This window comes from Canis aureus, chromosome 20 (genome assembly GCF_053574225.1).
Source record: "Canis aureus isolate CA01 chromosome 20, VMU_Caureus_v.1.0, whole genome shotgun sequence".
In the NCBI taxonomy this organism is placed as follows: Eukaryota; Metazoa; Chordata; class Mammalia; order Carnivora; family Canidae; genus Canis; species Canis aureus.
Window position 1 is genome coordinate 41937329 of NC_135630.1, and position 15280 is coordinate 41952608.

Genomic DNA, 15280 nt, shown 5'->3' on the forward strand with positions numbered 1-15280 from the left:
GGGGAGATAAGAAAAGTAGAAAGAAAAAATGAAAATCAGCAGGTTACAATGGTTGCCATTATGGAGATCTGACAAGAAATATGACTTCTAGACCATCAAAGAATGAGGAAAGGCTTCACACTAGAAGTGGCATTTGAGATCTTCTTTGAAGGTTAAGGGGTATGGCAAGTTTCTGGACCAGAGCTAAACAACCAGAGTGGTTTTTATAGTATGTGTGTGTGTGTGTGTGTGCGCGCGCGCGTACATAAGAATTCTGGCTCTCTAGGGTATTTGTCATAAATGTAAGTTCCAGGATTCCAGAAAGTGATTCAGCAGGGCCCAGGAATCCACATTTTAGGCAAGCAGCCAGGTGAATAATGTGTAGATGTTCCGCAGACCTCAGTTTAAAGAAATTCTGCAATAAAGAATGAATGGGAAGCGAGCAAGGGGGGTCAGGGAGGGAGGGAGTGGCGGGTTGTGTGTGGGTGCCAGTCCAGGTGCAATGTGGGCAACACAGATAAGTGGCCAATGAAAAAGCCAACAGGCAGACCAGAAGAGGAGAACAAGCAGAACCAGAATTGCGGAAGAAAGAGGGAAGGAAGACAGGCCCAGGCAGCCAGGAAACCGCAGTGAAAGCAGCCAATCTCTAGGAGGCGAAGTATGGAGGGTCTTTGATCTTCACTGAGAAGTAGGAGGCAAGCTTATCTGATAGAAGAAAGAGTTGAAAACTCGAGCAAAGAAGAGAAATAATCAGGTAACTCTATATTTAATGTTTTGAAGACTTGCCTAACTGGCAGGAAGTGCAATGCATTTAAAGTGGCTTTTTGGGGAGGGGGGAAAGAGTCGACAAAAACCTAGCACAGAAATTCGTTTTGCATTGGGTCAGCAGGGGGCGCTATGGCAGCACACAAGCTGATAATTGGCGATGCCAGCGCTGCTTGAAAAGGCTTATTAACCTGACCCACAGTGCAGCATTGGGGGAGCTTCATTTATTACATTTATAGCTGTGAACCTTCATAGAAGGAACTCTGAAGGTTTCTCTTTAATTATTAAGGCATCTCGTGCTTTTTTTTTTTTGAACTGCCAATTCCTATAGTCAAAATGAAATTAATTCCACAGTTTAAGGGAATTATTACCCATTATTACCCATTTTTTGACTTCACTTGAGGGGCACAGAGCCTAAGAGATTAGGAGAGCAGAAAAGACTGAGGAACAAATGGAATGTAGCATGAGTCCCAGAAGGGGGACCGCTGGGTCACAGGATATGGGCAGCGCATGTTGTGTTAGATGCTGTCCCATTGTCTTCCAGAAAGACTGTACCAGTTTCCTTTTACACCAATGATGCACAAGGGTCTTATTTCTTAACACCTTGTAAGCTTTTTAATATCTGTCACTCTGACAGGAAATACGGAATTTGGGGATACTTTTACCTTGCATTTTTCTCTTATGAGAGGATGGGCCCTTTCTCACATTTAAATCTTATTTTTACATCCCCCCCCCCCCCCGTGAACTATATTGTCATGTTCTTTTCCCAGTAGGTCACTGGTCTTTTATTTACTGATTTTTGTAGGAGCTCTTTTTATGAGGTCAATAAAAAGATTACGTTAACAACAGAATAAATAAAATGTGTTTTCCACAGATGAGCAATGAATGGCCTTCCAAGCGTTCTGCTGCCCACCTCCTCCTTGACCCACTAATCACATGACTTGTTGGCACCTGTCTAAAACTGTTTTAAATCACCTTTGGGTAGTCTGCTCCGTGGAATAGTTTGCTCCAAGAATGACAAATTTCTTTCATGTTATAGTTTACTTCAATCTGGGGAAAGGCCAAGAGTTAAATGGTGATGAACTGGGTGAATGTGATCTAAAATCATCAAATGGCAGGTGGTGCTTGCAGATCCCCAGTGGTTCAAATGGAGCATTTTCATAGAATGTACTGAACATGCTAGACTGTGATAAATGTCAAGAGTGATCTGGCCCTCAAGCGAGGGTAATCATGAGCCTGACCATTGATATACCCATTGCTACTGGGCATTCATTCCTTAGTAGTTAGATTACCTTTGTTTTGTGAATTCATATACCACACAGTTCACCTATTTAGAGTATACACTTCAACAGTTTGTAGTGCATTCACAGAGTCGAGCAATAGTCACCTCAGCCAGTTTGACGACTTTGTCATCATTCCCAGTCTTCATCCCCTCCCTTTGCTGTTACCTCCATGCCCCCAACCTACTCAGCCCTCAACAACCACTAATCTACTTCCTGTCTCTATATTTGCCTATTCAAAACACTTCATATAAATGGGATCATTTGTGGCAGGTTGTGGCTGTTTCCCTTCACTTAACATGATGTTTTCAAAGTTCTTCCATGTTATAGTGTGTATCTGTGCTTCTTTCCTTTCTATGACCAAGTAATATTTCATGGTATAGATATGACACATTTTGTTTATTTATCAGTTGATGGACATTTGGGTTGGTTCCATCAGTTGTCTGGTATAAACTATGGTGCTATGAATATTTGTGTATAAGTTTTGGTGTGGACATATATTTTCATTTCTGTTAAGAGAATTCTTGAGTCAAATGGTAACTCTATGTTTAATATTTTGAGAACTGCCCAAATGTTTCCTACAGTGCTACACCACTTCACAATTTGACCATGACCATGAATGTACAAGTGTTCCAATTGTTCAACATCCTTACCAACACTTGCTTTATTCTATTTTTTTTTTTTTCTGTTATAGCTATCCTAACAGGTTGAAGTGGTTTCTCATTGTGGCTTTTTGTTTTTGTTTTTGTTAGTGTCTATGCTTTAATATTTTTAATGCAGTAAAATATTCATAACAAAAAAATTACCATTGTAACCATTCTAAGTGGATAGTTCACTGTCATTAAGTACATTCACATTGTTGTGCATTGTTATGGCTTTGATTTGCATTTCCCTGATGACTAATGACATTAAGCATCTTTTCTTTTGCTTGTTGGCCATTTGCATATCTTTTTTTGAGAAATGTCTTTACAATCCTTTATTCAAGTTTTAATTGGATTTATTTGTCTTTTTGTTGCTGAATTGTAACAGTTCTGTAAATATGTTCTGGATATTACTTGCTTGTGTTTGGTATCATATCTAAAAATTCAGTGCCAATTTTGAGATTATGAGGATTTACCCAAATGTTCTAAAGGATTCATAGTTTCAACCCTACATTTAGGTCTTTCTTTCATTTCTAGTAAATTTTTTAAAAAGAAATTTGGGGTTTTTTTGGTTCTTCAAATTGACTGATTAATTAATTGTGGATATATGTGTGTAGGTATGTAATCTCTATACCCAACATGAGGCATGACCCCCAAGATCAAGAGTTGCATGCTGTACCACCTGAGCCAGCCAGCTTCCCCTTAAATTATTTTTTTATGTGTTATGAGGTCAAGGTACATTGTTTTTAAAAATTACATGTTATATGTTGGGTCACCTGGGTGGTTCAGTTGGTTAAGCATCAGACTCTTAATTTAGGCTCAGGTCATGGTTTCAGGGTTGTAAGATGGAGCCCTGCCTCAGGTTCTGCCCTTAGCACAGAGTCTGCTTGAGATTCTCTCGCTCTTCTCCCTTTTCTCCTTCCCCCCAACTTGTGTGAATGCTCTCTCTCTTAAATAAATAAATTAATTAGTTAAATAAAATTGCACAATATATGTTAAGGAAGTAAGTAACTCCTATGAGAGGTAATTTCGTGACCTCTATTACAAATGTATATCCCTCCCAATTCCATTTCTAGGATTGTATCCTACAGAAACAGGTGAAGGCTGTTTCTGGCTATTCATTACACATTGTTTTCAATGCAAAGCATTTCAAATAACCCAAATGTCTACCAATATAGGCTGTTAAATAAATTGTGGGACAAATGAAATACAATGAGGCCATGAAAAAGAATGAAACACTCTATGTATTCATTTGGAAGTCTCCCCCCAAATCATTGTTCAATGAAAAAAAAAAGATTAGAACCTAGTCTTCTTTTGTATGTGTAAAAAAATGGGACAATAAGTATCTATGTGCAAGCCTTGAAGTTTTGCTTGGATTCCTATGAAATCAAGAATTATAGATTATTACAGGGAGGTTTGATCTTGGATATATAAGATGAGTGAGGTAGAGTTGCTCCTTCTACATTTGACTTACTGTTCTTAAAAGAGGGAAATGTATTTTTTTTAAAGATTTTATTTATTTATTCATGAGAGAGGCAGAGACAGAGACATAGGCAGAAGGAGAAAAGCAGGCTCCCTCCGGGGAGCCAGATGCAGGACTCAATCCCAGGACCCCAGGATCACACCCTGAGCCAAGGGCAGATGCTCAACCATTGAATCACCCAGGTTCACCATGTATTTTCTTTTTTTTTTTTTTTTAAGAGAGAGTGATTAGCACATGTGCATGTAGGGGAGGTGGAAATCAAGAGTCTTGACACTCAACCTACTGAGCCACCCAGATGTCCCAGAAGATGGAATGTATTAAGAAACGATTGCAGAAATAGGTATTAAAATTTTAAAAGGACCTTTTGAAGAGGAAAAGTAGAGGCTGGGTTAAGAAAGTCACATTCTCCTGGGTATTGCATGTATTTTTTTCCCCAATTAAACACAAACATTTCCATGTAAGGAAATGTTTCTTGTGATTACTCACATACAAAACACAGTCACACTCTTGCTGACTGAGGTTAGAGCTGTGGTCTGTGGACACCGAGCAGGGCAGAAAACTGGTCCCCACGATGCTGAACTAATGGCCGTGACCTCATTTACAGGGTAATAAGCCAACATCACATGGGAAGGTTTACACATCAAGAAGTCTAAAGGAAAGCCTGTTCTAGAACCTCTCTCACTGAAAGAATACAAACCTGTACAAATACGTAGTTTCATTCTTTTACCGGTAAGGATCTTGTCACTGAATTATGGGCTGTAGGTGTCCTTGGAAATGTCTGTCCTTTAGCCTGGAGAAATCAGACACAGGTGATGTCCACCCAGGTTGACTCTAATAGCAATTTTGTAGAGATTGCTCTTTTCTTTAAATGTTGCAAAAGTGTCTCTTGGCAGTTTTTTCGTAGCCCTTTGAAAAACAGTTGTGGCTATAGTTTGTTTTTGCTGAAAGAATGTTCTTCTCTTCCACATAAAATTCTCCAATGAAAATATATTTCCCCTTTCTTTTTTTTTTTTTCAAAGATTTTATTTATTTATTCATGAGAGACACGGAGACAGAGAGAGAGGCAGAGACACAGGCAGAGGGAGAAGCAGGCTCCATGCAGGGAGCCCGATGTGGGACTTGATCCTGGGTCTCCAGAATCACACCCCGGGCTGAAGGCGGCGCTAAACCGCTAAGCCACAGGGGCTGCCCATATTTCCCCTTTCTGACTCCTGTGGTTAGCTGGTCAACAAGAGCAAAAGTGGTCTCAGATATGTGAACTTGAGACAGGAAATCTAAAAAAAACACAGTGGTCACCATGTGCCTTGAACCTTTTCAGGGCATGCTACACCAGCAGATCCGTGTTCATATGCAGTTCTGACGGATACTACAAACAGGACTGGCATTCTGGGAACAAATGTCTTATGTTCAAAAACTGGAGGCTCACAGTGTGAGGAAGGAGGTGAGTCAAATACCTCCTGTTTTGATCTTCCTTTGAGTATGGACCAAAAATATCAACTCCTTAAATAGGAAACCATGAAGAAGCACAGGCCTCAGAAAAGTGGAGAAGGAGGTGAGATGGGAGAAGAAATGATCAGTATAATAAAATCAAACTTGAGAAAGAAAGAGAACTGCAGCAGAAAGAAAAAAAAACTTAGAAATATAATAAAAATAAATAAATTACAAATATCAAATGCCACAGAGTCCCCCCCCCCCTTTTTTTCAAAAAAACTCTGGACAAAGACACATCTTCAAACAAAACAAAACTCCAGAATGAAACAGAGTCACCAGAAAAACTCTCAACGAAATAATGGATTCTTATCGCTTCTCGACCTTTTGGCTAAGATCAAGTGCAAAATAATGGATTCTTTAAAAGACCCAGGATGCATCTGTCCAATTGTAACTAGAAGTTGAAAGGAGAGCCATCTGGCTCAGCCTGAAGATGCTGACCTTGGCATTGCAGAAGCACTGGACGCCCTCCACTCCCCCCATCGCGGCAGTGAGGACCAAGAAACTAATAGATGTTGAAGTCTTGCTTTGCTGCTGCTAGGAATCCCTTTTCTCCTCAAAAAATGCAGGAGCTGTGAAGGAATAGAGCTGCTGTGAGCCAGGTGACAGTGAGAAGCTCCGTTTTGAAAACTGGGAGGGAGCATTGGATGCAGCGAGGCACGCAACCTTCCTGTGTTGCTCCTGTCTTGTGGTGGGAGCAAGACATCACATGCACTGTTTCTACTTCAACTGGAAGTAGAATTGGATTTTCTACTTTATTTTTTGAAAAAGCCCAACCATTAAACTTTCACACTAGAGACCATTTTACCAACGGTATGCCATCCTCTGGGTTTGAGAACTTGGAGGCAACTTAGAAACATTTCTTCACCCCTGTATCTCCAAAAGCCACTAAAGTGGAGCTAGTTCTCTCTCAGCAGAGTTAAGCTTTCCTTCTCAGTTTTGCAGAGGCTTAAAAGCGAGATTAAAGGGATTCTGGTTTAACCTTCTACTCCTTGCTGGCTCCCTCTTATCTACCTTTCTTTCTTTTCTTTCTTTCTTTCTTTTTCTTTCTATTCTTTTCTTTTCTTTTCTTTTCTTTTCTTTTCTTTTCTTTTCTTTTCTTTTCTTTTCTTTTCTTTTCTTTCGATTTTATTTATTTATTTATGAGAGACACACAGAGAGAGGCAGAGACATAGGCACAGGGAGAAGCAGGCTCCCTGCAGGGAGCCCGATTGGGGATTCAATCCCAGGATCCCAGGGTCATGAACTGAGCCAAAGGCAGATGCTCAGCCACTGAACCACTCAGGTGTCCCTCTCTCTTATCTTTAATAAGAAATTGTCAGCCTCTTTTTAAAAGAGGCTCACCTCTGCCAAAGAGAAGTTCAGTTCATTGTTAGGTAGCTCTTTGGTGTAATGAGCTTCCTTGCAGTTTGCTAATATTTGCTTCCTTAATAACTTCGTGTTGCCCCACTGAACGAGACTGATTCCTCTTTCTCATGACAGCCTTGTGATAGAGAAGATGGTTCTCATCATCTGTCCACACTGTGAGGTATTTACAGCCTGGGCATGTCATGCCTCTCCCTATGATTGGGGTCCCATCTGCCACACTGGTTTTCAAGTTGCCAATCTCACCTGCAATCAGTCTTGTCCAAAAAACAGCATCATCTTTGTTAATCACTTGTCAAAAAAATCCCACAGGGTCCCTGTTTAATTAAAACAAATTTCAAGCCAAGGTTTTATTTTGTTTTGTTTTGCCTTGGTGGTGGTGGTGGTGGTGGGGGTATTGTCATTGTTTTGTTTTGTTTTTTTGCAACTAACCCTAATTGGTCTATGAAATCCTGTGCCTCTATTTCCCAGTAAAGCCACTTTGCTCTGGTGAGGCCAGCATTTGCAATGGTTCCCCCCACTTATTTTGCCCATCTGTATTTTTAACCTTAAGCTTTCCCGGTGGCTCTTCACCTGGCAAACTGTAAGTTGGCTTCTCCAAAATCATCAAGTTTGTGTAGGCTTAGAGATTTGCCTTCTCCATAAGGGCTACCCTAGACAACATTGGCTTACAAAGATGCAGCATGTATTTTGAGTTCTTTCTCATAAGTAAATGTAACGTCTTAGGTCAGATCCTCTGAGAAACAAACTTTGAAATGGAGCTTTTCATACAGGAGGCTTATGGGGGACGATTATCAGATATAATACTTGGGAGGGGATTAGGGAAACAAGACTGGACAGGGGAAACATTTGAACTGTGTGCAGGTTCAACAAAGGCTTCAACCAAATCATGGGGTGCCCTGGAACTGGATTGAGCCTTTAGCATGGTCCCCACTGATGCAGGAGCCAGCCTTTGTATCCCTGTATGGACCAGTCATTGGATGTAGGCTGCCCCAGGAAGGAGCCTAGCCCTGAAAAGGTAGCTTCATTCTGCAGACAATAATTCCTAGGGCCTCTCTTTCTTGAGTCCTCATCAGGCAACACTTCCTGCACCTAAGGAAAGGAGTACTTAAGCACTGGACTGACTCTAGGTGGCAATCCATAGCATCTCTTCAATGTCCAACTAATAACAACCTACCTAGTTTGCACTTGCGTAGGTGATTCTGGTAAAATCCCTGGTAAGAACCATTGTTCTAGTCCTTTGGGAGTCATTGTAGGGGCCAAGGATTGGGATATTCTTCATTATTACCATTGCAATGCATATTGAGAGGAGACAGATGGATATGGGTCAAAATAGTTGAAGAGGGTTAAAAATGGAAATGCTACTAATATAGTATGCAGTTTGGATGTCATTTTGCCTTAAACATTAGGAAACTCCTATAATTTGTGAGAAAACAATGTCTGAATATAATCCACTTGATTCTAGGCTTTATTGTAGATCAGTTTAGTTTCATTAGTAGTATTACTGCATGTAGTATTTTTACATACTGACGTACAAATACAGAAAAATGCACATGTCTAAGGGCCCAGCTTGATAAACATTCACTCAGTGAATACATGCATATATCCAGCACACAGATCAAGAAAGAGAACTTTGCCATACCCCAAAAGTCCCCAGGTACCCATGGCAGTCCCTATCCCCTGAGAAGGGTAGCATCTATCCTGACTTTGCTTGCTCTGGATGTTTCCTTTTTATAAATGGATAATCTATCATCTATCATGAATAATGAGGCTATCTATGCTCATTCTTGTCCCTTTGTTTTAGTGAACACAAATATGTACTTCTGTTGGCTGTCTAGCTAGGATTAGAACTACTGACCTCTATGCATACATATGATTAGTTTTAATAGATAGTGCCAAATAGTTTTCCAAAGTGGTTGTACCAATTTACAGCCAACAAGCAATATATGAGGGTTCTGCTGGCTTCATATCCTTGCCACGACATGCTTTTATCTGTCTCATTCATTTTAGCTATTCTGGTGGGCAGTCATGGTTTTATTTTATTTTATTTTATTTTATTTTATTTTATTTTATTTTATTTTATTTATTTTATTTTATTTTATTTTATTTTATTTTATTTTATTTTATTTATTTTTTTGCAGTCATGGTTTTAATATGAATTTTCCTGACATGAGTAATGAAGCTGACCATTCTTTTTATTTATTTGTTTGTTTGTTTGTTTTATTTAGAAAGAGAGAGAGAGAGTGGTGCCTGGGTGGCTCAGCGGTTGAGTGCCTGCCTTTAGCCCAAGTTGTGATTGTGGGGTGCTGGGATCAAGCCCTGCTCACAGGGAGCCTGGTTCTCCCTCTGCCTCTCTCTTTCTCTGTGTCTCTCATGAATAAATAAATAAAATCTTTAAAAGAGAGAGAGAGAGAGAGAGAGCAAGTAGAGGAAAGGGCAGAGGGAGAGGAGAGAGAATCTCAAGCAGACTATGCACTCTCTGTGCCAAGCATGGAGCCCAGTGTGGGGCTGAATCTCATGACCTGAGCTGAAATCAAGAGTGGGACACTTAACCAGCTGAACCACCGAGGCACTCCACTGAGCATTCTTTTAATATTTGCTGGGCATTGTCCTCAAAAGGTTGCTAAGGTTGTTGGCCTATTTTTCTATTGGGTTATTGAACAAAGATCTCTCCGTAGGATGACATCATGAATTTATATTTATTAACATGTAAAGATGACCTTGATCAAGTAAGAGGAAAATAAAGATCGTAATGGCTATAAAGCAGCTTCTTTGGTATAATCATATTTTTATTTATGATTATATAAACTTGAAGGCTAATGGACTAAAATATGAACCCTAGCCTTCCCCGGTTGGGAAGGTTATAGAAAATTTTAGCTTTCAACTTTATAATTGTTTTTGTCTAAAGTTGCCTTAATAACAAGCATAGATTCCTTTTATATTCCAGAAAAACAATGAAGCTGTTTTCATCTGAAGACAAATAATCAAAGCACAAATGAAACAAAAGCTTCCCAGCATGTGCTAGTTGGGCTCAGCTATCGGCCTTTTCCCATCTGAGCTACTGAGAGTCACTGAGGAAAAGTGTCCTCTCTGGGCATGCTTTGAAAGTTTGAGTTAGAAGATGAGAGTGTAAAAATGAAGGATAGCTTTTATTGCATAACAGCCTGTGCTCCCTTGCACCCTGCAGAGGCTGGGAGATGATCCTGCCATAAAGACTGGCTAATTACTTAAATTGCCTTTCTTTGTGGGAGCCAACCTTCCCAGCGCCATTGACTAGGCTTATTTGGTCTGATTACTGGAGTCCTGCTGTTAGCTGGGATGAGGAAAGCACATTATTACCCTGTGCAAGTGTAATGCCTTTGTTTACACTTTCAAGGCAAACAGGGTTGCTTCCAGTCTTACATAATCCCGACTTCTGCAAAAACCAGGGCTGGAGGACATGTACCTCCCTCCCTTTTTCCATTCCACTCTGTTGGGTTTACTAATCCACAGTCCAAAAACATAGCATCAAACCAACCTACGCACTCACACAGAGTCTTTTAAATATTTTGAAAGAATTTCAAATGTATAGAAAAGTTGCAAATATAGTACAAGAACGTTTTCCCCCAAAACCATTGAGAGTAAATTGCCCCCATGATTCTCTATCACTGCAAATATTTTAGCAGTTCCTACAGAGCAGGGAATCCTCCTGTCTAACCACCATATTACCCACTGAAATTGGAACACTAACACTGACACGTTGCCGCCATCCAAATTCAGGTGTCTTCAATTATCCCAATAATGCTCTTTATAGCATTGAGATCCAGTTAGAAGTAGGCATTACATTTAGTAACTGAGTTTCTGGTGACTGTGTTGAAAACTAGCACTTCTTGGGTACCTGAGTGGCTCAACGGTTGAGCGTCTGCCTTTGGCAGATCATGATCTTGGGGTCCTGGGATCAAGATCCCGCATCAGGCTCTCTGGGGGGAGACTGCTTCTCCGTCTGCCTAGGTTTCTGCTTCTCTCTGTCCTCATGAATAAATAAATACAATTTGAAAACTAGCACCTCTTTAAAACCTGAGCTGCTGTTGCTCTGGCCCCAGGGAGCGAGGCCACAGGCAGAGATGGGGGTACCCACTCTTGAGGGAACAGATGCAGGAAGAGGATCAATGTCGCTGTCCCAGCAAATAAGGTCAGGCTCTGCATGGGGAAAGAGGGTAGAGAATCCTCCAAGGATGGGACCCAGGGAATGTCAACTAAGCCTCACCTAAAATTCCCCATCTCCACCATTTTGTTTTCTCCATGTCCTTCTTCTATCCCTGTCTCCCCTTCCCTGTCCCCTGGACTTCTTCCTTCAATTTCTTTTTATTTTCACCCCCTTTTCCATAAGTTTACTCAATTCCTGTGTTTCTTCAAAATTTCTTCCCTAAGAAAAGGAGGGAACTATTGCAAGTTGTTATCTACTGGGAGGTGGGGAGGTGCTCTGGCTTTTATACATTGTCTTTATTTTAAAAACCACATTAATTAATGTATTACCTACTTAGAGAGACAATGCATACAAACAACAAAACCAAACTAAAACCAGAATGTTTCTTCAAAATAAATCTATTTTATGAGGTTAGGGAAAAGGGCAAAAGCTATCACATTTTCGATCTTTATTATCTAGAAAATACTACAGCATTGGCATGTGTATTGCCTAACGCCCGCCTGTGTCTCTGTGCGAGTCTGCCCTCATGAAGTGAGTCTCATGAAGGCACAGATTTTTTTTCCCTTTTAAATTCCATAGCTAAGTCTGTTCTAACTTCCTCCTCAGGCTCCTTAGGTGTGGGTGTTCTGCAAGGTTCTATCCTGTCCTGCTTGTTCTCAATATTTTGCCTCACACCCTCATTCACCTCCATGATTTCAACTCTGTGGATGATTTCCAAATCTGCATCCTTAAAACTGACATCTCCCTGAGTTCCAGGATTGCATTTGCAATTACCTATCAAATTCAACCAAAATTAGTAGTAATATTTTACATCTTAGAGCAGCTTAGGCGGCCAACTGTGGTGTGAACACCGGTTGTACCTTGAATTCCTTCTTTTCCTTCGCCCTCCCGTTCCAAACTTTAGCAAAGTGTCAATTATTTCTTTAAAATATTTTTTTTCTTTCTGTGTTCATTCCCACATTGCTTGTTCCTGCAGTTCTTAGTAAACATATATTAATATTCCTATTCCTATTCTAGTACTTTTTTCCTTTTAAATTAATTAAAGGCTTTGTTCAGATATAATTTATAAGCAAAAATTTACCCAAGGTAAGTGGGTTTATTTTTGCAAATGTGCAGAGTTGAGTTGTGGAACTATCTAATTTTATGACATTCCATCAACTCAAAAAGTTCCCTTCTATCCATTTGTTGTTATTTTTTGCTCTCACCCTCAGATTCAGGCAACCACTGAACTGCTTTTTATTTTTATAGGTTTCCATTTTCTAGCAATTTCATATAAATGGAACCAGGCAATATATCGTCTTTTGTGCCTGGCTTTTTTCATTTCGCATAATGGTTTTGAGGTTTATTCATATTATGTCAGTAGATTGTTTCTTTTTAGTGCTAAATATCATTTTGTTGTATATATACAGATACATAGATATATCACATTTAATTTATCTATTCACCAGTGGATGGACATTTGGATTAATTCCAGTTGCACAGTAAATAAATGTTACTTAAAAGGTTCATAAGTCTTTGTGTACACATACGCCTTCATTTCTTTTTAGTAGATACTTAGGAATAGAACTGCTACATCACTTGTTAAGTGTATGTTCTACTTTTTTTAAAAATGATTTATTGATTTATTTGAGAGAGAGAGAGAGAGAGAGAGAAATTGAGTGCTTCAGCAGGGGGAGGAGCAGAAGGAGAGGGAGAGGAGAAGTAGACTCCTGCTAAGCATGGAATCAGCCCAGCTGGATCACAGGACCCCAAGATGATGATCCAAGCTGAAACCAAGAGTCAAACACTCAGCCGACTGAACTACCCAGGTGACCCTATGTTCAACTTTTTAAGAAACTTCCAAACTATTTTCCTAAGTGGCGGTACCATTTTAGAATCTCACCACGACTTGGCACTATGAGTCTCTCAGTTATAGGCATTTGTAGTATATGGGCAGTGAGTGGTGTCTTGTGATTTTAATTTGCATTTCCCTAATGATTAATGATGTTGAACCATTCATATATTTCCTTGGTGATATGTCTACTAAAATCTTTTGCATATTCTAAATTGCCTTCTAACTACTGAGCTATTAGAATTCTTTGCCTATTCTAGATATAAATCCTTCATCAAATACATGATTTGCAAATATTTTCTCCAAGTACAGGATTTATCTTTTACTCTTCTTGATAGCGTCTTTTGAAGAGCAAAAGTTAAATTTTAGTGAAGTGCAATTTATCAATGCTTTCTTTCATGGATCATGTTTTTGGTGTCAAATCTAAGAATATTTGTCTAACCCAAGGCCACAAAGACTTTATCCTGTTTTCTCTTATAAGTTTTATAGCTTTGGCTCCACTTTGAAGCCTATGGTCCATTTTAGGTTAATCTGTGTATGGTGTGACATAAGTGTCTAAATTCATTTATTCACATATGCATATTCAATTGTATTAGCACTGTTTGTTGAAAAAATGATCTTTTCTACAGTTGATTGTTTTGGCATCTTGCCAAAAATAAACTTCATTAATGTAGGGGTATAGTTCTATACTCTTTGTCCTGTTCTATTGATTAATACATCTATCCTTATAATAAAACACTTTTTTGATTACTGTGTTATATAATAAATTTTAAAATGAGGTAATGTGATTTTTTCTTTTTATTCTTTTTTCTTTTTAAGATTTATTTATTTATTTGAGAGAGAAAAAGAACATAACAGGGGGAAGGGGAGAAGCAGATTCCCTGCTGAACAGAGAGCCCAATATGGGACTTGATCCCAGGGTCCTGAAGGCAGACACTTAACCAACTGAGCCACCTATGTGACCCTCAATTTCCATTTTCTTTTTCAAACTTATATGGGCTAGTCTAGATCCTTTTGCATTTTCATACACATTTTAGGATCAACTTGCTAATTTCTACAAAAACAAGTTTGCTGGAACTTTGAGTAGGATTGCATTTGAATCAGCAGATCTTAATAATTTGAGTTTTCCAATCTATGAATATGGTATGCTTCTCCATTTATTTAGATCTTTTAAAAGCATTGTTTTAAAGTTTTCAGTGTATGGGTTTTACACCTATTCTGTTAACATTTCTTTAAGTGTATTATTCTTTTTCTCACAATTGCAAGTAGAATTTTTTTCTTAATTTCATTTTTAGATTGTCACTAAAATACAGAACTAGGTTTTTTGGTGTTTTTTTTTTTTTTTTTTTTTTTCGGTCTTGTACCCTACAAACATCTTAAACTTACTCATTATTTCTAGGAGATTTTTGTAGATTCCATCAGATTTTCTATTCACAATATCTGAATAAGAACAGTTTTACTTCTTTCTTACCAGTCTGGATGCCTTTACTTCTTGTTCTAGAATATTCCTAGGTAAAAGCTTCAGCAACGTTTTGAATAGAAGTGGTAAGACTGGGCATCCTTGTCTTGTTCCTGATCTTAGGAGAAAACTTTCAGTCTTTCACCATTAAGTTTAACACTAAGCTATAGGTTTTTTAGAAGCTTTTTATCAGTTTGAGGAAATTTGGTTTTTGTCTACTTTGTGGAGGGTGTTGATATTTTTTTCTTTCTATCATGAATGAGTATTGGATTTTGTCAAATGTTTGTCCTATGTCTGTTGAGATGATCATGTGATTTTTTAAAAAATATTTTGTTTATTTGAGAGAGAGAGCACATGCAAGCATGAGTGACAGGGAGGGGCAGAGGAAAAGGGAGAAGCAGGCTCCCCACTGAACAGGGAGCCCAATGTAGGGCTCAATCCCAGGACTCTGGGATCATGACCTAAGCTGAAGGCAGATGACTAACTGACTGAGCTACCCAGGTGCCCCAATGTTCATGTGATTTTTACCCTTTATTCTATTTAGCATATAATATTAATTTATTTTCAGATGTTAAACCAACCTTAACTTTCCTGAGGTAATTTCCAGTTGATCACAGTGTATAAATAAAAATATAAACATATTTATGTATTCAGTTTGCTAATACTATTTTTTGAAGAGTTTTTCTATCAATTTTCATTAGGAATATTGGTCTGTAGTTTTCTCTACTTCTTATACCTTTGCCTTGCTTTGTTATCTGGATGAGAATATGGCCTTCATAGAATGACTTGGGAAGTGTTTGCTC